The sequence below is a fragment of the Arvicanthis niloticus genome, chromosome 4, assembly GCF_011762505.2.
Source record: "Arvicanthis niloticus isolate mArvNil1 chromosome 4, mArvNil1.pat.X, whole genome shotgun sequence".
NCBI classification, from domain to species: domain Eukaryota; kingdom Metazoa; phylum Chordata; class Mammalia; order Rodentia; family Muridae; genus Arvicanthis; species Arvicanthis niloticus.
In genome coordinates, this window is record NC_047661.1 from 122,292,004 (window position 1) to 122,311,972 (window position 19,969).

Consider the following 19,969-nt stretch of genomic DNA (forward strand, 5'->3'; position numbering starts at 1 on the left):
TGTATGAATATATGTATGTGTGCATATGTACAAATGTGTGTATACAAACACACACATATATACATACACATAGATAGATACATACACATATATACATATATAGATACATACACACACGTATACACACACACATATATACACATACACACATGCACACACCTACATATATATACATACACACATACACATATATACATACACACATATATACGTATACACACACACATATATATATATACATATGAACTTACACATGCACACACATATATCTATATACATACATACACACACACACACACATATAACTGCTAAGGGCTGTTGCAAAGGCCAGTGATAATTACAACACAAACTTAGGTATTCTCTCTTTCTTCCCCCCATCTCACATGGACTGGTGCTAGACCTTTCTTTGTTCTCCTGGATATGCTACTTTGTCTTTGACAGGGTTAATACATGAGGAAACTGAGATTTGGAGAAGTCCAGTGGCTTTTGAAAACCTGGACCTCAAAGAAGAAGAATCTAGGCTTCCTCACCCACATGGTGCTTGGCCTCCAGTGCCTGCGGCCAAGGTGTGCCTTCAGTGTGGGCAGCGGCTAGGAGGAATGTGCTATCGGAGTTCTTGGCATGACCAAATACTTGAGAAAGAGTTGTTTGAGAAAGGAAGAGACCGTTCTGATTCATGACTTTGGGGTGCAATCCGCTGTGCTGAGGACTACATGGTGGCAGAGTGGCCAGAGGCTGTGGTGGCACAGGTGTCGGGCTGCTTGCTCTGAGGAGCAAGGACATAGACAAGACAGAAGACAGGGCCAGGCTATATGCCTCAAGGTCTGCCCCCCAGACAGTGATTTCCTTCAGCAAGTCTCCACTTCCCAAGGGCTCCAAACCTCCTGAATTAGCACCACTCGATGAAGCCCAAAGGTTTAAGCATAGGAGCCTGTGGAGGCCATGTCATAGTCACTACAAATGGGTATCCCATTTTCCAACATGAGGAAAGAGCTGAAGTCAAACAGTAGTCAGGGAGAGTTCCGCCCTGGGAAGGAGAGAGGGGAGCAGCACTTCAGTACTTCCTGCCATGAGGTCAGTGTGCTGTGAGCACTTCCACTGTTGCTTCACGCACTCTTCACAACGCCATGTAGATGCTCCAACAGACAAGCAAACTGGAAGCAAGGTTGTAATGGCTCTGACCCTCTTCTGGAAGCTAACAGATCCATAGTTCTCAAACCACATGCGCATCAAAGCAGACAGTAAGAGAAAGGACTTGGATCGAGGAAAGGGGATCAGACTTAGTCCTGACCTTGTGACTTTCAGGCTGTGTGACCCTGGGCCATTTAGCTAATCTCTCTGTAACTCGGAGTCCTCATCTGTCGGAGGAGACAGTACCTTTGCTATGGTGAAGGTTCGAAGGTGCAAAGACTCAATGCTTATAAAACAACTCAGTCAGCACTTGGTGCTGAGTAAGTACTGAGAAAGCACTAGCTCTTCCTGTTAGAACTTAGTTTACCTTGGGAGGGGTTCATGTCCTCTTGTCCTCTAATCCTCAGAGATGCCACCAGGTACCCTGGAGACAGAGCCTAGAACCTTGCCGTTGGTGCCATGGTCATGTGAGATTCTGGAATGTGGACAGACAGTGATCAGGAGGCTGACAGGGTCTCCTTTGCAGAAGGCACCCGAGAGCTGGTGAATGGCATTGTCTCTGTTACTGGAGATCTGGAGCATCTGCTGTGGTCAGCACAAATTGAATATCTCTACGCTCATCTTGTTGATTTCTGTGAGCTACCTTCTTTCCTCAGACCAAATTCTGTCCGTAACCTCTATCTCTGACAGATGACATTAGCATTCCTAGTTTAGTTTTGTAACATGTATGACTAAAACACTGTGTATCGTGTCATAATGAACAGTCAGCCCAGTAAGAGTCCTTCTACACAGAGCCGGCATCTCGTGTGTACAAGATGTTCCTCATGACGCACTGTCTCCATCCTACAGACTCACTCTTCTAGGGTCCCCTGCTTTCAGGAGCTCCTACTGCCTTTGGTAGAATTGGGAAATTTGCTGGGTCTGAGAAGGACTGGAGCCAGAACCCAAGCCTTTAACATTGTTCATGTGCTTCATCAATGAACTGCCTTTGCTCCAGTAGATATAAAGAAGAGAAGGAAGGGAGATGGGAAAAAATAAAGGAGAGAAGGAGGGAAGAAGGATGGGGGCATGCAGGTAAGCATGTGAGTGCAGTGATGTCCACGAACAGACATACACACATACCCATTCTCACATGCACACACATGTACACACATACACACATGTACACATACACATTCTCACATGCACACACATATACACATGTACACATACACATATGTGTGTATTTACACACACACACACACACACACACACACACACACACACACACACACACACTTTAAAAGAAAAAGCCAAAGAAGCTAACCAAGGTCCCTGGGAATTCTTAGATGTTTTGTTTCCAGGTTTTGTGGTCCTGCTTAGCGCAGATGCTCTGCAGTCAGGAGCCTGCTTGCAGTGTTTGCCAACCATGTGCCTCAGTAATCAAATACTTGAAGAAGAAAGCTTGCCACAGCCAGCATTGACTCGTGGAGTGACAGCTTGCTGCCGTTCATGACCTTTTCTCCCCTATCAGTGTGCAGGGGAGTCATATCAGATGGCTCGTGATAAAATCTATTCAGAGTGGAGCTTTCAAGGCACCAGTGTAGTACTGAGTTTGGGGCATTTGGACTTTGTCTTGAGGTCACTGAGTAACTGTTGACTGGATGCTTCCTGATGTAGCAGGGACTCTGTGGGTTGGAGATGTTTGTTCTCAGGCAGGCTGGGGACGAGTGAGTGCAAAGACCCCTTAGCAGCTGCCCCAGGGACTTGCTGGACTTTCCCCTCCTGTATTTGTTCATGTCCTTCTTCGTGGGATCACCTAAAAGGTATCTAAGGAAGGGTTTATTTTGCCCCGTGGTGGCAGGGTGTAAGGATGCTCAACCACTTCTCAGAGGACCAAGAGGAGGGAGGGAGACTGGCCCTCAGCCGCCTCTGGCCTTTCCTCTTTTGATTCAGTTCCTGGGATGGTGCTGACAGTATTCAGGAGAGGTCTTGTGTCTCAGGAGACGCTTTCACCTTTGTTAATCCTCCCTGGAAATGCCGTACACACCCAGGGGTGACCCTCATTGTCACCATAAGTGTTTCTTAATATAATTGAGATAGCAATTCAGATCAACCCTCCACACCCCCTTGTCAGGGAGTGCTAGGCACCGAGAAGGCCCCATGTCTGTCATGTTTCTCTGTGTCCCACTCTCTTTGGTACCTTCTCCTCCACAGCCTTGTCAGGAGGCTGTCTTCTTTTGCTTCTCTACATGAAGCTGTTTGTCATCCTGTTCCTTCCTTCTGTTGGCATCTCAGTGTCTCAGATGCCTCTCTCTTCAGTCAGCTCAACGCTCATTCATCCAAAGCGGCACTCCCTGTAGGCCCGTCGCAGGTCAGCCGTCTCCTGTTTCTTCCCACAGTGCCCCACAGGAGCACAGCTGTATTAAATACAGCCTGCGTTGTACACTCCCTTTTGTGGCCCCTTCTTTGGGTTTGCCTCTGACTTATCTTGTTTTAGAAACCCAAGGGGGCTTCAGCTGTGAGCAACCATTGTACTTTTTGTGTGCAAAGGTTAGAAGCATATTTTACATCTTACCTTCTGGGGACAGGGCTCTGGGAAAAGGACCTGCACCAATCTTCCCCTCCCCTGAAGGTTCAGAGTTGCAGCACCCTGCAGTCCCCTCTCTGGGGGCTTGATTTCTACCAATACGGTCATTACCCACCACTCAAGAGCCCCGGCCTTTCCAGGTTAATTTAACAGCTAGAGTATTATAATGAACACATGCTGACCTGTAGTAGAATTTTATCAAATTCACTTTAGCATTGTAACTTTTGGAAATTTCAATGGGGGGACTGCTGTGTTCAGCAGGAAACTGGGGCGAGAATGCTCGGTGGGAATCAAGGACAGAGGATGTTTTCTGGAATCACTGCCCATCACAGCCTGAGGGACTAAGATGTCTGAAATAAAGGGCAGGAGAACCAAGGGCTTGGAGACACCCCAAGTGAACCCCCTCTTCCTGCTACCACCTGCTTTCCTCAACTACCATATACCCCAAGTGTATAGCATGTAATTTTTAAAAAAAAAAAATCTATGCTAACACCGGCTACTCACCAGCAATGCTGTCCCCCAACCCCAAGGCTATCCCCAAGCAGTGGTCCACTCAGTTTCCTTGCCATCTGCTAGCTGCCAATCAGCTTACATTTCCTGTGCCATCCTTCCCCTACAATCAGCCTGCAGAAACTGGCTCTGAACCCCCAGCCCCTTATAAAGAAAATTCCAGAGGCTTAGAATTATCAGTCAGATTTATAACAGTATATTCTTAACCCCCAAAATGCCCACACAAAGAACTCAGAGCTCAATTGATATTGATACCAGCTGCACTCCTAGATTGGACAAACGTCCCCTGTATTATTCTATTGCTCCCCATGGTATCCACTACTTGTGGCTATTTCAGGTCATGTGGATCTGGTTCATCTTCATCCTCCATCTTTATCCATCCTTCACCTGTCTGTCCGTCTCCCTCTCTTTAAAACTTTTAGCCCCGCCTTCTTTTTCCACTGCCCAATCACAGCCTTATATTTCACTTGCCTCACCTGCATATAGACAGCAATCTACACAAACGAAGCCCCTTCCCACTCCCAACTGTTTTCCTTGACTATCATACTGTTTCTGCAAGCTCTATAGTGTGTCAGAAAAAAAAATCCTGTGTTCTTAAAGAATCACTAATTTTTAAACGTGACAACTAAATTCCCCTTGTAAATCATTATAAATAAGTGTTATGGTCAGAGCACAGGGCTTCCTGGTTTCTTGCTACAGCAGGTCCCAACCTCGTACCTTGAAGCAAGTTACCTATCTCAGATGCCAAGTAGCAGCGATTAACAGGCACCTAGACACAGGGCTTACCATATACTTGTGGGCCTTTTCCCCCTTTGTAAGCTTTTTCAAAAAGAAGAGAGTTCAGCTTTTGCATCTTCCTATTCTAAACATTTACTGACCGCCTCTAAAGACCCAGCCCCTCCCCCAAGGAGACTCTGCATGTGCTTTGCTCTAATGTTTTATGGTTGTCAGGGGAGGACCAAGGCTTATGACTCAACAGTCTGTCATGAGAGGTCACATTAAGTCAGAGCTGTTCTGCGGGGCTGCCCCACGCATGACTCACAGAAACCCGGATGATGGGTTTATCTGAGGAAATGCAATGCCTAACCAGAAAACGTAACTAAAAGAGATGGACCAAAGGACCAAGCAGAATACTGTGGGTGTGGATGGTTCCTGATGGCTTCCCTTGGAGGTGGGATATAAGCTAGATCTCACTGGGCGAAGACAGGCATATATACGCACATGACTAGGAAGCCACGCTGCCGCCGTTGGTGGGAAGGGAGCCGGGCAGACTGTTTATGGAATAATGTTCTAAACAGTGGTGCTGTTCTGTTTGTAAGGCATCCTGCAGCTAGAGCACAGAAAGTCTTGCATCCTCAGATGATGGATTACTTCCCCATGTGCAGGCAGGTACAGGTGGAAGCTGGCCTGAGTTGGGCGTGACGGTGTACAGAGGCCATCTCCTGTGGCTGTCCTCCCATCTCACTGTAGGAGCCCTGGACTAGTAGATGTGTGCCACTGTGTGTGGCTTTACATCATTTCTCTTTACATCGTCTCTCGGGATTTGAACTCAGGTCCTCATGCTAAATGCAGCAGTTTACCTACTAAGCCTCTTTCAGCCCGACTGCTTCACTTCTAATACCAACTCTGTACAAAACAAACAACAAACAAACAGAACACAGAATTAATTTAAATAGGTACCTCACTGTACAGAACTTGTACAGCACTGGAGGGAAAGCACCGCTGCCTCCGATTTGAGTATGGAGACATAGTTTGAAAGAGGTAGAAACTTGTCTAAGGTCACAAGTCAAAAAGGCAAAGAAGCATCCATTTGAAGTTCACCCCCTCTGTCCAGGATTTGTGCCCCCTCAGAGTGCACAAGCCCAGTGTTTACCTTCTCAGCCTAGAGTGTGCCTGACTAGCCCGTGGTTGCTCCCTTTAGATTCTTCTGCACAAGCAGTTTCCTCAGCTGTGGGGTCTGGTTTGTGTCACTAGAGACCTGTCATATTAATGCCATGACATAATGGCTTTGTTTTTGGTTCCCACCAGTCATATCGAGTCATCTCCTGTGGGAAACGCTTGCTTCTCAGTCAGGATTCATCTCTGTCTCCTTTACTTCTTAGAACAGGATCTGACCTTTCTCACTGACCATAAGGCATGAAAGGAAAAATTTTTTTGTTAGAGTTGGGCCTGGAGGTTGAAGGATCTCCAGGGCTCTCCATCCTGTTCCACACGGTCCCCTCCTCAAGGCAGCTTGTCATGTAGACTGGGGTTCCATCAGGGTGGCAGGGGAGGCACAGTGAATGTTCTACAAAGCACGAAGTCATTTCTTTCCCTGCATCCTTAGTTCACTCCCACACCACATTGCCCCCTTTATGAAGAACGAGTCAAGATAAGAACAGTGAAGATATTAAGGAAACCACAATAGAGCTTTAAAGCAAATGTAAGCCCGTTAAAGCGCTGGCCCTTGTGACCAGCCCATGATGGCCTGGCCATGAGATGACCTCTGAACCTTAGATAGACAGGGCTAACCCTACCAAGAGTCAGGAAATTCAGTGCTCATTCAGTGTTCTTGCTGTGTGTGTTGGTTAGTGTTTAATCTCCTTGATTTTGTAGTCCTTTCTTCTCTCAGCTGGTATCTTTTTTTCTTGTCTTCAAGCTGGAACACTGACAACGAGGCATTCCTGGCATTTCCAAGCTGGGCTCACCAAAGAGTCAGGGGCAGATCCTTCCTGTTCTGTTCTCAGCTTGTCTACTTGGTCCAAGACAAGGCTACTGACATGTTCAGAACAGCTCCCCTCATGACTGAGTTCACCTTTAAGAGCCCCACACATGAGCCTTGGACCAATGTTGAAGACTTTTTGTACAGATGGAGCAGTCCCTGCCTTGGAGGGTCAGTGTCTTCCCCCGCCAGGAAATGTCTTGAACTCCTTGTTCCTAGGACTTCCTACAGTTTAACCAGGTGTCCTTGCAAAGGTTCTAAGCTTCAGAGTCACTGTGCTGGGCTTGTTTGTGAGGGTAAACAGACTGTTCTCCTGGGATTATGAGACTGCTTAGATCTGCATGCCTGCCTCCTTCTTCCCTTCCTCTCATTCTCCCTCCCTTCCTTCCTTCTGCCTCCTCCTTTCCCTTCCTTCCTCCCTTTTCTTCCTTTTTTCTCCCTTCCTTTCTTTTCCCCTTCATTCTTTCTTTTCTTCTTCCCTTCCTTCTTTCTTTCTTTCCTTCTTTCCTCACTCCCTCCTTCTTGCCTCCCTTTCTTCCTTCCTCCTTCTTTTTCTTCCTTCCTCCCTTCCTCCCTTTTTCTTCCTTTTTTCTCCCTTCCTTCCTTTTCCCCTTCATTCCTTCTTTTCTTCTTCTCTTCCTTCTTTCTTTCTTACCTCACTCCCTCCTTCTTCCCTTCCTTTCTTCCTTCCTCCTTCCTTTTCTTCCTCCCTTCTTTTTTCCCTTCCTTCCTTTCTTTCCTCCCTTCCTTCTTCCTTCTTTTCTTTTTCCTCCCTTCTTTTCTCTCTCCCTTCTTTTCTCCCTTTCTTTTTTCTTTCTCCCTGTTTTTCTTCCTTCCTCTCTTTTCCCTTCCTTCCTCTTTCCTTTCCTTCTTCTCTTTCTTCTTTCCCTCCTTCCTTCTTTTTTCCTTCCTTCCTCACTTCCTTCTTCTCTTCCTCCCTCCCTTCCTCCCCCTTCCTCCATCCTTCCATTCCCTCCTTCCTTGATGTGTGCATGTGTGTTCATGTCTGTGTGGTTTTGCATGTACACTTATGTACATCTATATGGAGGTCATAGGTCAACCTCAGGCGTCATTTCTCAGAAGCCATCCATCTTGGTGAGCATTTTGTTTGTGTTTTGAGATAGAGTCTCTAACTCTTACCAGGAGCTCACTGATTGGACTGACCAGAGAGCCCCAGGGATCTGGCTGTCTCTGTTTACCCAAGACTTGCATGCCAGTGTAGCTGGATTTTATGTGGGTTCTGGGAATTGAACTCAGATCCTCATGCTTACATGGAAAGCACTTTTCTGACTGAGTCATCTTCCCAGTCCCCAAACAGTTTTCTGAGACTTGGCTGAATAATGGGGATTTAAGGTGACACCAGCTTTGAGCTGTAACTCATTGGGTCTGGATGTTGCTCAGAATCTAACAATATTTTTTTGGTAGTATGGGATGATAGATTGTCAGAGGATATGGAGGGTCCAAGACAGTGCTCATTTATGGAGTGCTGCCTGAGCCTCTGCCTGCATTGCTGACTTGAAAGGGAAAGCAATGTCTCTGTTTTAAAGGCCGTTCACAGGATCATACCCCTAGGTCAGGCAGTCTCTCTCAGTGTGTCCCCAGGACAGTGCCAGACACCAACTATTGGGTTATAAACTGCTGTCATGAAAGCACCCCACCTCAGGGTGCAGCAAGGGTAGCCTTAAGTTCTTAAATTGAAGTTTTATGTTATTTCTACAGATTCAGGCACCAGAGACAAGAGAGTGGGTTCACTGCTGGCTGAGAGAGCCCCCTAGGCTTGTCTCTGATGAGACCTGAGGAGCTGACAGAGAAGGAGGGAGTGCTAAACTGAGATCTTCACTAAGATGTGCCTCTCTCTGGATCCTACAGCCCCCTAAGGTTGGGCTCTGGGGGAATGGGGACTTGTACCTGCCTCAAGAAGCTCAGAGCATTAGGACAAGCAGCTGTATTAGATGACGCAGAGACAGACCTAACTAGGTCTGGAGGTTCAGAGAACATGGAGGAACCAAGGTACTTGAGCAAAGATGGCTTCTGATACTATGTAACAACAATGAATGAAAAGGAAGCCACAAATCTGAAGGTGAACAAAGCGAGTTTGGAAGAAAGAAAGGGAGGAACGCTGTGATCATCTTATCATCTCAAAAAAAAAAAAAAAAAAAAAAAAAAAAAAAAAAGTAAAAGCCTTAAAGGGGAATCTCAGTATCTGTTATATGGTCGAATGAGTAAGAATTAGAAACTCAAGAGATCAGAGTCTAAGAGAAAGCTGTAGTGTCAACTGCAGGGGAGTGGGCTACAGCTTGAGTATTGTATAAGAGAGACCTCGTTTTTGTATGGCCTCTTGAGGACATATTGAATATTCTAGATACACTGACTATATCAGTTTGGGGGAGAATGGGCTGTGACATCCTTTCATGAAATAAAATTGGATGCTAAAGCCGAGCAGTGGTGGCGCACGCCTTTAATCCCAGCACTTGGGAGGCAGAGGCAGGCAGATTTCTGAGTTCAAGGCCAGCCTGCTCTACAGAGTGAGTTCCAGGACAGCCAAGGGCTACACAGAGAAACCCTGTCTCGAAAAACAAAAACAACAACAACAAAAAAATGGATGCTAAGATTATAACATATATTTACTTCTTATAGTTGATAACGTCCACTAGCATCTCTGGGCTTGATTGAGTTTCCTGGAGAGTTCCCTGGCCATCCTGGGCAGCTCGGGCATCTAACATGGAAGACCAGGGAAGGTCAGGAGGTGATGGCAAGGCCTGTGTTCACTTGAGGGGAAGGAAGTAAAGCCAACAGAGGCTGCACACTCGCAGATGTACACTGTTTGCTCCCTCTGCTGTTTCTGTGTGAGCTCTGAAAAGGCTAGGCTTGTGACTGGGCTGTGTGGGATCCAGTGAAGGAGAGGGGCTGGCAGGCTGGGTAGACATCTCAAGACTTAGGCTGCTGTTCAGAGAGATGCAAGGAAGTCTGCAAAAAGCACAGCATGAAACTGCAGCCCAAAGATGGTACAGCACCGGAGTGTGGGCCCTCAGATGTGCTTAGGAGAGTAGAGGACAGCAATGGTCCTTCCTAGGTACACTCAGGAGTCAGTGGTCGGGGTCAGGAAGAGTGGATTCCTCCTCTGGAGAGCCAGTGAGTCCCAGAAAGACTGACAGGGGTCAGGATAGCTCCAGCCCAGAGGACCTGGGAAATAGTCTACTTGCTGTGAAAACCCTGGTTAATGAAGCTAGCCGGTTAGGCAGATGCCCAAATGAGGCCTGTGGGTCATTAGGTCTCACCTGATCAATAGGTGACTTATTTCCAGTGTATGCTGGTGGGCTCCCATGGGCTTGGGCTTGGAGGGCCATTCAAGGAGACAGTTCCCTACAGTCATGTGGCTTTAGGAGGTAGTGTGGCCATTGTGACAAGAGGCGTTTTTAGCTTGTACATGAGTTCTGTGTCTTCTCCTATGTGCGCATGCACACACACACACAAATGTATATACAGGCATCTACATACATGTGTGAAAGCACACAGGCATACAAACAGAGGCATGCATACATGTATACACAAACACACAGACACACCCACACAGATACACGCACACACACACACGAATGTATACACAGGCACCCACATACATGTGTGAAAGGAAACGTGAATATACACAGGCATGAATACAGACAGGTATATGTATACACACAAAAAGCACACAGAGACACACACAGATACACACAGACACACAGACACACACACACACACAAATGTATACCCAGGCGCCCAAACACATATGTAAAAGGACACATACATATACACAGGCATGCATACAAGTACATGTATACACACACAGACACACACATACAAATGTATACACAGGCACCCACATACCTTTGTGTGCATATACACAGAGGTATGCATACAAGTGCATATATACACATGTGCACATGCGCGCGCGCGCACGCGCACACACACACACACACACACACACACACACACACACACACACACACACAAGTTTCTAATTCCATAGTTTCCTGGCTAAGCCCTGACATGGATTTAGGAGGAATCACTGAGGCTCTCTGACTACTATTATCCCAAGGGGAGTGACCTCACAGGCCAGAGATGTGATGGTGGCAAGCAGGGGAAAAGAAAAATAGGTTTAAAAGATACAAAAATGCCAGGTGTCTCAGGAGGTGGTGACAGAGCTGGTGTTAGGACAAGGGGCAGAATAATTCAGTTTGGTTGGTGGAAAAACAAACCAACAAATAGTGGTTTGGAAACAGAGCAAGTCCAATAAAAGAATAGGGTCCTGAAGTGAAATCCGCCACCTCCCTGGAGATCCATATCTTGTAGAACCCCAGGGAATACCCTTCAGCCTGATCTTAAGGAGGATAAACTACAAGACACCCACACACACCTTTCCAAATAGCTGGTTGAAGTGACACCATTCTGATCTAGTGGCTTCCACTTTAAAGTATATTTCTTTTTCATAATTTTTTTAAATAAAATTTTGTCATTGTCTTGTTCTTTTTAGTTATTAGGAATAAATGGTTTTGTTAGGCTGGAATTAGCCAGTTTGAATTTGTTCCCAGTCTTATCTGCACCAACACAAACAACCCCTTTGTGGGTGATGAGTGCAGTTTAATGGTGTGGTCTAGAGGAGAAAGCACTATTATTCAAGCTCTTAGTGCTGGGGAACTTCTTGATGACCTCGTCCAGTGACCTGCAAACCATACATCCTGTATTACTGCACTCCTGAGGAAGTGTGAAGGGAGGCAGCCTGAAAACATCTGAGAGAATGTGAAAGCCATAAAGAAAAGCAGAGATACCTCATAAATGAGAGGCAAGAAGGGCCTTCTAAAATTAACCCAGTGGCAGAATTTACTAGCTTTAAATGGCATGTCACTGCACCAGGATGTTTGAATCGGGCAGGAGTTACCACCGCAGCATTAAAAAAAAAAACAAAAACAAAAAACAAAAACAAAAACAAAAACAAAAACAAAACAAAACAAAAAAGTCAGGTTCTGCAGTTCTGCACGCTGCTGTGACCCTCGGTGGGAACTGGAATAGTTGAGAAAATGCAAATGAGGCTGGGCATTTGTGACCTTTACTAGGAGAGTGTGACCCCAGTGGCAGGGGCATCTTTAAGACACCTCAGTTAATTCTTAGGAAACTTTGGGGAGTCTCCTTGGCAATGTTATAAACCACCTATCTTGAATTTCTGTTTTATTAGCATTTTTAGTAGTACATAATAGCATCACAAGGTTCTGTCATGACATTTTTGTACTTATATAATGTATTTCAGTCATATCCACCCTCCCCCATCGCCCTCATTGTCTGTGGCCCATGGACGCACATTTCTTTGGAATTTTATTGAACTGTTAATATCAGAGTAAGTTGAGCTGCCTTTACCAAGCCGAAGCTCGCAATGCCATTTAGACACAGGCTCCCTGGCGTGAAGCTTCAGTAGGAGTAACTCTTTGGGGTGTGGTGTGAGAACTGGCAGAGCGTGTTCTCCTGTGCCCGTGTCTATGTACATTCCACATATGCAACAGTGGCACTGTGGTAATTAGCAGTTTCAGATGCTCCCCAGTGGTTTCAGTGTCCTTTCAGAGGTTGGTGAACTCAATGCCCCGAGTTTCCTCTAATAAAGAATGTTGTATCCCGGCCTACGTTCTTCTGTTTTAGTGTTCATGATTGCAGAGAGGTTTTTGTTAACTGGTTTCTCATTTTGGGTGCCTGCCAACATCTTATCAGCATTTAATTTAAATGATTGGTTGTTCTTAGTACTTATGGACAAATACCCTTTGCAATAAAGGAAACATACATTTTCACTTTCGTTGTATGTTATTTTCTAGTTCAAAGAGTGTCACCCCCTGGCCTGTGACCTCATGCCCCACCATCCTGTCACCTCATGCCCCACCATCCTGTCACCTCATGCCCCACCATCCTGTCACCTCATGCCCCACCATCCTGTCACCTCATGCCCCACCATCCTGTCACCTCATGCCCCACCATCCTCTCACCTCATGCCCCACCATCCTGTCACCTCATGCCCCACCATCCTCTCACCTCATGCCCCACCATCCTGTCACCTCATGCCCCACCATCCTGTCACCTCATGCCCCACCATCCTGTCACCTCATGCCCCACCATCCTCTCACCTCATGCCCCACCATCCTGTCACCTCATGCCCCACCATCCTGTCACCTCATGCCCCACCATCCTGTCACCTCATGCCCACCATCCTCACCTCATGCCCCACCATCCTGATCAGTCACCTCATGCCCCACCATCCTCTCACCTCATGCCCCACCATCCTCTCACCTCATGCCCCACCATCCTGTCACCTCATGCCCCACCATCCTGTCACCTCATGCCCCACCATCCTGTCACCTCATGCCCCACCATCCTCTCACCTCATGCCCCACCATCCTGTCACCTCATGCCCCACCATCCTCTCACCTCATGCCCCACCATCCTCTCACCTCATGCCCTACCATCCTGTCACCTCATGCCCTACCATCCTGTCACCTCATGCCCCACCATCCGATAGCTTCATGCCTCATGTCTTTGATGGATTTGCGCTTCAAGGTATTCTCGTTTGCTCTCTGGATGGTGTATGTAATTGTTAACATGTATGTTGCTGTGACCACACACCTGAGAAGAAGCAACGACATGGAGGAGGAAGGATGTATTTGCTTTATAGTTTGAAAGGACACAGGCCATCATGGCCCATGTGGCCTACAGCAGGCACCCGGGGCAGCTGGCTACAGGGTTTCTACATTTGGATAGCAGAGAGCAGAGTAGCAAGTGGAGCGGAGCTATCAAACCTCAGGGTCTGCTCTCACTTGGCCTACTCCGCCCGGCAAGGCTTCATCTTCTGAGCTTTGTCACCTTCTGAAAACTATGTTGTCAGCTGGGGACCTGAGTGTTCACATTCAGATCCAAGTGTGGGGTGTGGGTAAGGACAGAAAGCCTGTGCTTCCCAAGAAGGAATCTAACATTTAACGACATTTCCCTCATAAAGTCAGAAAACAAAAGAATGCGTTCTTGGGAGTAAAGGAAAGACAACAGCAGTAAGAAGTTTAAACACCATACACAATGACCATTTGTCCTTTTGTGACCTCAAAATGGTTTCCTATCTATTTGGTTAAGTCACTCAGTAACCCTGAGCCATGGATGGGACAAGTTCTTAGGTGTTTCTAAATAAAGCCTCTAGAAGTGACAGAACTAGTTCATGTAAATATATCAACGCTCAGAACTTCAGTTTCATAACTAATTAAACTACATTGGCTCCAGGATTTAAATGAACTTTAACATCTCTGTAAGTTTTTTTTTAAACCAATTTGCTTGTCGCTAAAATGTTTGTACATATGACAAAGTCTATAACCTGGAAAGTAAAAACCTAGCCCCACCCCGACCCCCCGGAACTCAGAAGCTCTGTCAGAAGCACTGAACTCTTATGAACTCCTTCCCAGAAAATGAGACAGTTACCTTGTACCTGTGGGCATGTGATACCACACATGGAAGAATCATTTTGGTACACATTTCTCTCTCTCTCTCTCTCATCTCCTCAACAACTCTAAAATTACATTTTATTCTACATCAAATCATTGCTATTTCATGAGCTATTTCTAATATTTCATCATGAAAATGATGCTCACGTCAATATCACACATCTTCAAGCTAGTTTTCATAGGCTATGTAATTTGAAAATTTGTAGATTAAGAAGATATTTTCTCTAATATCTTGTTAGATGCTTCTCAGCCGCCCTCCAGCGGGTTGTGTCAGAACACACTTCCACAAACAATACTACAACCCTTTCTCCATCGACACCAGGTGGTTATACTTCATAGACCTTCAAATGAAAAAAACACTTCTGCTTAAGTACAAGATGTTTGAAATAGCACACAATGTCCGAGGAACTGAGAGTCATTGTCCACTCCCCTGTACTCATACAAATGATATTTGCTAAGAACGGCTATCACTGGGCTCCTTACAACCAAGGACAAGTCCCTGCTTTCATGAGCTTAGATAACAGCTTGGGTGGCCACACACAAACACAATATATGAACAAAAAGAAAGCAGAGAGACAGACAGATAGGCGGTAGGGCTGGCGAGGACCGGGTCCTCAAAGGTTGCTCTTCTACGTGTATAGAAGCCCAGCCTTACAGAGGCTGAGCACACTGGTTACCTGAGAAAGCAATGTGTCTAGGCAGAGCTGACATCAGCAAGAGCAAAAGCCTGAGAGAGGAGCCAGTTGGGAAAGTTCCAGAAACAGTTCTAAAGCTGCACTGACTTGCTTTGCCAGAAATGGAACGTTGGGCAACTTCCTTTTTGTTTCGAGTGACCTTGAGACCTGTTCAAGTCTCTTTAGAAGGTGCTGCTGGAAGCACCATTGACACCCACCAGTGAATCCCTGCCGTCCTCCCTCACTTTGTATAACTCCTGTCCCCAGCAAAAGACTCGGGACTGTGAAGTTTAAAGAAGGATAAAACAGCACGCTGCACCTCCACCATAGAAAACGCTCATGGCGGCAGGCTCCTTCCTCATGCTTCGTTGCCTAGTACAAACCCAACTCATTACTGTATTTGTACATCACTGAAGATAGGACGTCACGTATGAAATTTAATCCTTTTGGAAGGAGGTCCTAGCCCTGTGTCTAAGGACAGTTCTGTTCCTACCTAGAGCTTCTGGTGCAAGCTGAAATCAGCAGGAGTGTCTGGGGCGGGGGTGGGGGGGGACACCTGGGCGGGGGCGGGGGAGAGGGGTAAGAGCGGGACACGAAAGGACATGCGCAGTTTCCACACACATGTTGGAGGATGGAGACTTCACCACACATCAGTGCTTCTGCAGCTCCAGACTCGGTGCTCAACCTGCCACCCACCCAGACGCTGCTGATGTTCACCTATGAAGACCAAGTCATCGAAGGTCGAAGGTCGTTTCTCGGCAGCGCCTGGACTCCATCATGTAAGCTGCCTTGTTTCAGGAAAGGATGCCATTGCCTGGGAGGAAGCTCCTAGGGGGCTAAAGTATTGTTTATTGGGTGGACTTGCTCCCTGCACCAATTCTGCCACGTCTCAGCATGTAAAGAAACTTTACCTTTCATTGCTGTTGTCCAAGAAACTTATGCAAGAAGATGCAGAGTAGAAAAACCTCCTTGTGAACACCAAATGTGACAGTAAGCTGGGATTCAAACATGGGACTAATTACAATTATCTTCTCTCCCTAAAAAGAATTTCCAGTTCTGCCCTCATCTACCTGCACGGAGAATAGGAACTTGGCTGTTCACAGGTACCCTGACTGATGATTATTTTTAAGGAGGACAGTTTTGGGAGTGCGGTGCGGAGGCTGGCCAGGGAGGTTTATCATTTGCTCCTGTACCACTTATTTTATCAGAGTGAAAAGTAATCTATTAAGTGTGTTTCTCTTAAGGTATCTTTTCAGAAGGGAAAAGAAGTGCCAGAAACATGTCATCTGCAAGCCCATTTGAAGCATTAAAGCCACTTGGCTAACTGTACAGCCTGGGGTGGGGAGGGGTTCCCACTTTCTGGGAACTTTTGGGCTTTGGTCAATGAAGGAAGTTCTTTTGCTTGAGACACTGAAATTATAGCACCTGGTGGATCTTAAAGGAATGCTATTTTAGGTTTGGTATCTCTATTTAAACATAACATTCCATTTACACATTAACTATCCTCCTGATTGGAGAAACAGAAATGGACTCACGTTCACTTAAGTGAATAAGAGAGGAGTCCCGCACAATGCCCACACAATGCCAGGGTGTGGAGATAATGAGCTAGGAGCAGCCTGGGGTAAGGCTGGAATGCCCGGGAGCATGCTGGGAAGTTCTTCCTGTCTGCTTCTCATCTGAGCTTCTCTCCTGGTGCTTATGTAATTCTTCCTGCTTCTGCTTATGTTGTGTACAGCATGGAAGTCCATGCCTGTATTAAAATGCCCCTCTTTCTTCTACGTACATATTCCTTTTAACTAACTCAGTTTATCCAGCCTACAGTTCTGACCCCTATCCCTTAATAATTTAGACTATTCTGTCTGTCCAGAAGCTGGAATCTAGGAAAGGAAATCTAGGTGGTCCCGCATAGTCAGGGTTGAGTACTTCAAAGAAACCAATTTTGATCAGCAGGGGAATGAGATTTGCCATGATCCTCATCCATGTAATCATGCGAGGACGCTTGGATGGAGGTGTGTGTGTGTGAGAGAGAGGATGGGGTCGGGGAGTGAGGGAAAGGGAGGGAGGAAGAGGAATAACAGGGGAGTGCATACAACAGTGTCATAACTGTCACAACTGCACTGCAGAGTGAAGATCTTTAATTTGTATCTGTCCTTTTTAGTCTCAGAACATAAACTGAATACATGAACTAACTTCAAACTAAAGCAGGCAAGTTCTAGGCTGGCAGAGGAGCCAGTAGAATTTTCTAGACCTCCCCCCCCCCCCCACACACACAGGGGGCCTCATCTATATTTTTCTCCTTTAAAGAAAAAGATTTCCCTTTAGTAAAATATAAAAACACTCTAGATGGGGTTTTCGTTGTTAATGTTTTTTTTCTTCTTCCTTTCTTCCTTTCTTTTTTCCTTCCTTTCTTTTTTTTCAAAACTGTTCTCAAAAGAAACTTCCTTTTTGAGAAAGGGTTTCCCCAACCTAGGCAGCCAGACTCACCCCACTATCATCCTGCTTCCATTTCATGAGTGTTGACATTGTAGCTGATAGTTTTTGTTGTAATGGGCTATTGTTGCTTTAAAATGTTTTGATTAAGTTAATGAACAAACCAAACACTGTGTGTCATAAGTAATAACTCATTATCTTCGCAGACCTCTTGGGTAAATATTTTTGTGATTATGCTTATATTTTAAGTAGCATTTAAAATATAGTTCACAAAAATGGGGAAGGAGGCTTCAGGAATTCAGTTATGGTCCATGCTCGAGAGAGAGAGAGAGAGAGAGAGAGAGAGAGAGAGAGAGAGAGAGAGAGAGAGAGAGAGAAACGTGGAACCAATGAAGATATCTTTTGCAAGGCTGAGCATTACCAAAGGCAGGTAGCTGCTTGAACTGAGGGCTGGGTACCATTCAGATAACAGCACCAATAGGCCATACACATGTCACAGATGTGGGGATAGAGGTTTGGGATGGCACAGTAGAGAGTCATCACTGACTAAAATTCTAAGTGAAAACCAGCTGGTGTTTTCTGGAAACAGGGTCTTTGTTTCAGTATCTTTGCACAAGAGATGGTGCCCCTAACAAGAAATTCAATGTTTAATTACTTCACAAACCCTTGGCACACTGTCAACTCCTTTGGTTATAGTTTTTCTTCAACCACACTATTGTTTTAATAAAACATCTGCTTTGCTTTGAAGAGTCCACAGAACTAAACCCTCCCACACCTGTGTGAGGCCGAAACTGCCCTGTCATTAGTAAACTGTTCAGAAAGGAAAATCTTATAAAATGAAATTTCTTCCATCCTGAACATTCTCACAGATCTAAGGAAACCCTCTCTCCCTCTTCATCCCCTCCCCCTCCCCCTCCCCCTCCCCCTCTTCATCCCCTCCCCCTCCCCCTCCCCCTCCCCCTCTTCATCCCCTCCCCCTCCCCCTCCCCCTCCTCCTCCCCTTCCCCTCCCCTCCCCTCCCCCTCCCCCTCTCCCTCCCCCTCCCCTTCCTCCTCCCCTTCCCCTCCCCTCCCCTCCCCCTCCCCCTCTCCCTCCCCCTCCCCCTCCTGTTTTAATTTGTTTGTTGAGACAGGGTTTCTCTGTGTAGCCCTGACTGTACTGGAACTTGCTTTGTAGACCAGACTGGCCTTGAACTCACAGAGATTCCCCCTGTGCACCTGGAGTTCGGGGATTACAGACATGTGCCACCACCACCCAGCTTTCCATTTGACTTTCTTGCCAGTCTGTGCTTCCGTATAGGAAGGAATACATCTTTCCTGTAAGCTAGTGTTGTGCTTGCTCAGAATGACATTCTCAGACCATCCCCCATTAGAGTTCAGTTTCACAAGAATCCTTAATGGAGGTACGTAATGCTCCTTAGCCAGTCTTTGAATGATGCTGTTGGTTCTAGCTCCAGCATGTGTTTAAGGATTGTCACATTATCTCTTTCCTGTAAAACCCCTGCAGACGACATGCATTCCATCCCACGAGTGCCTGTAGATACTTCACCATTGCTATCTGCTTCTAACAACAAAGCAAGCACTCAGTCCTCACTCGCTGCCAAGGACTCTTGGAGCAACCTACAGATGATCACTGGTTTAGTATGCATCTTCTCTGAAGTATGGATTATTGTCATCCACACTGTAGGCAGAGAACTTAACTGATTTGCTGAAGGTCCCTTGTCCCAGGTCACATGGCTAGTAATGGGAAGAGCTGAGACTTGAATGCAAACACTCCATGAGGTAGAGAGTTGCCATGATTTATTAATCCCACAAATATTTATTAAGCATCCTATATGAGACTGCTCCAAACAGGGCGGGTCTTCTTCATTAAGGACCTAGTCTATGGTACAGACAACTGAGAAGGCAAACCGCTCTGAATTTTACCATCAGCGTGGCTCTTTGGGAGCAGTCAGAAGAGGTTCCCTGCTTTGAGAATCATGAGAGCTTTCCCGACCTTCCTCAGCTACCTCAGCTTCCTCATTCTGTAAAATGGAAGCATGACCACACCTACCTTAAAGAACACGTGTGCGCACTAACTGGTGGCGCATATACAATTGTTTTGAATGGAGCCTGGCCCAGTAAGTGTGAAGTGTTGTTTTTATGACTCATGGTGCTGTGAGCTGTGCAGGTGTGAGAGGTGTGAGAGGTGTGAGAGGTTGTGAATCTGTACAGATTGTTGAAATCGAAAGGATCATCCTGGCATTGCAGGTAACAGCAGACAGAAGGAGGTCACCTGCGAGGGCTTATTCAGAGCAGTGAGAAAGCTGGCTAGTCAGACAGGAGGTCATAGAATCTGCCTGCCCTTCTGGCAGTGGCCTTCGGATTTTCTCCCGAGGACTCTTGGGCTACAGGGTGGCTCGGTCAGACTTGTCTTATGTAAAATGGGCTGGCCATATAGGGGAATGATTGAAGTC

The 19,969-nt window shown here is 46.3% G+C and overlaps 1 protein-coding gene across 1 annotated transcript in view; it reads left to right on the forward strand.

Moving 5' to 3' along the window:
• Window positions 1–19,969, forward strand: part of Lpar3 (lysophosphatidic acid receptor 3) — a 68,551-nt gene that overhangs the window by 27,118 nt on the left and 21,464 nt on the right. The gene's annotated exons all lie outside the window — the stretch shown is intronic.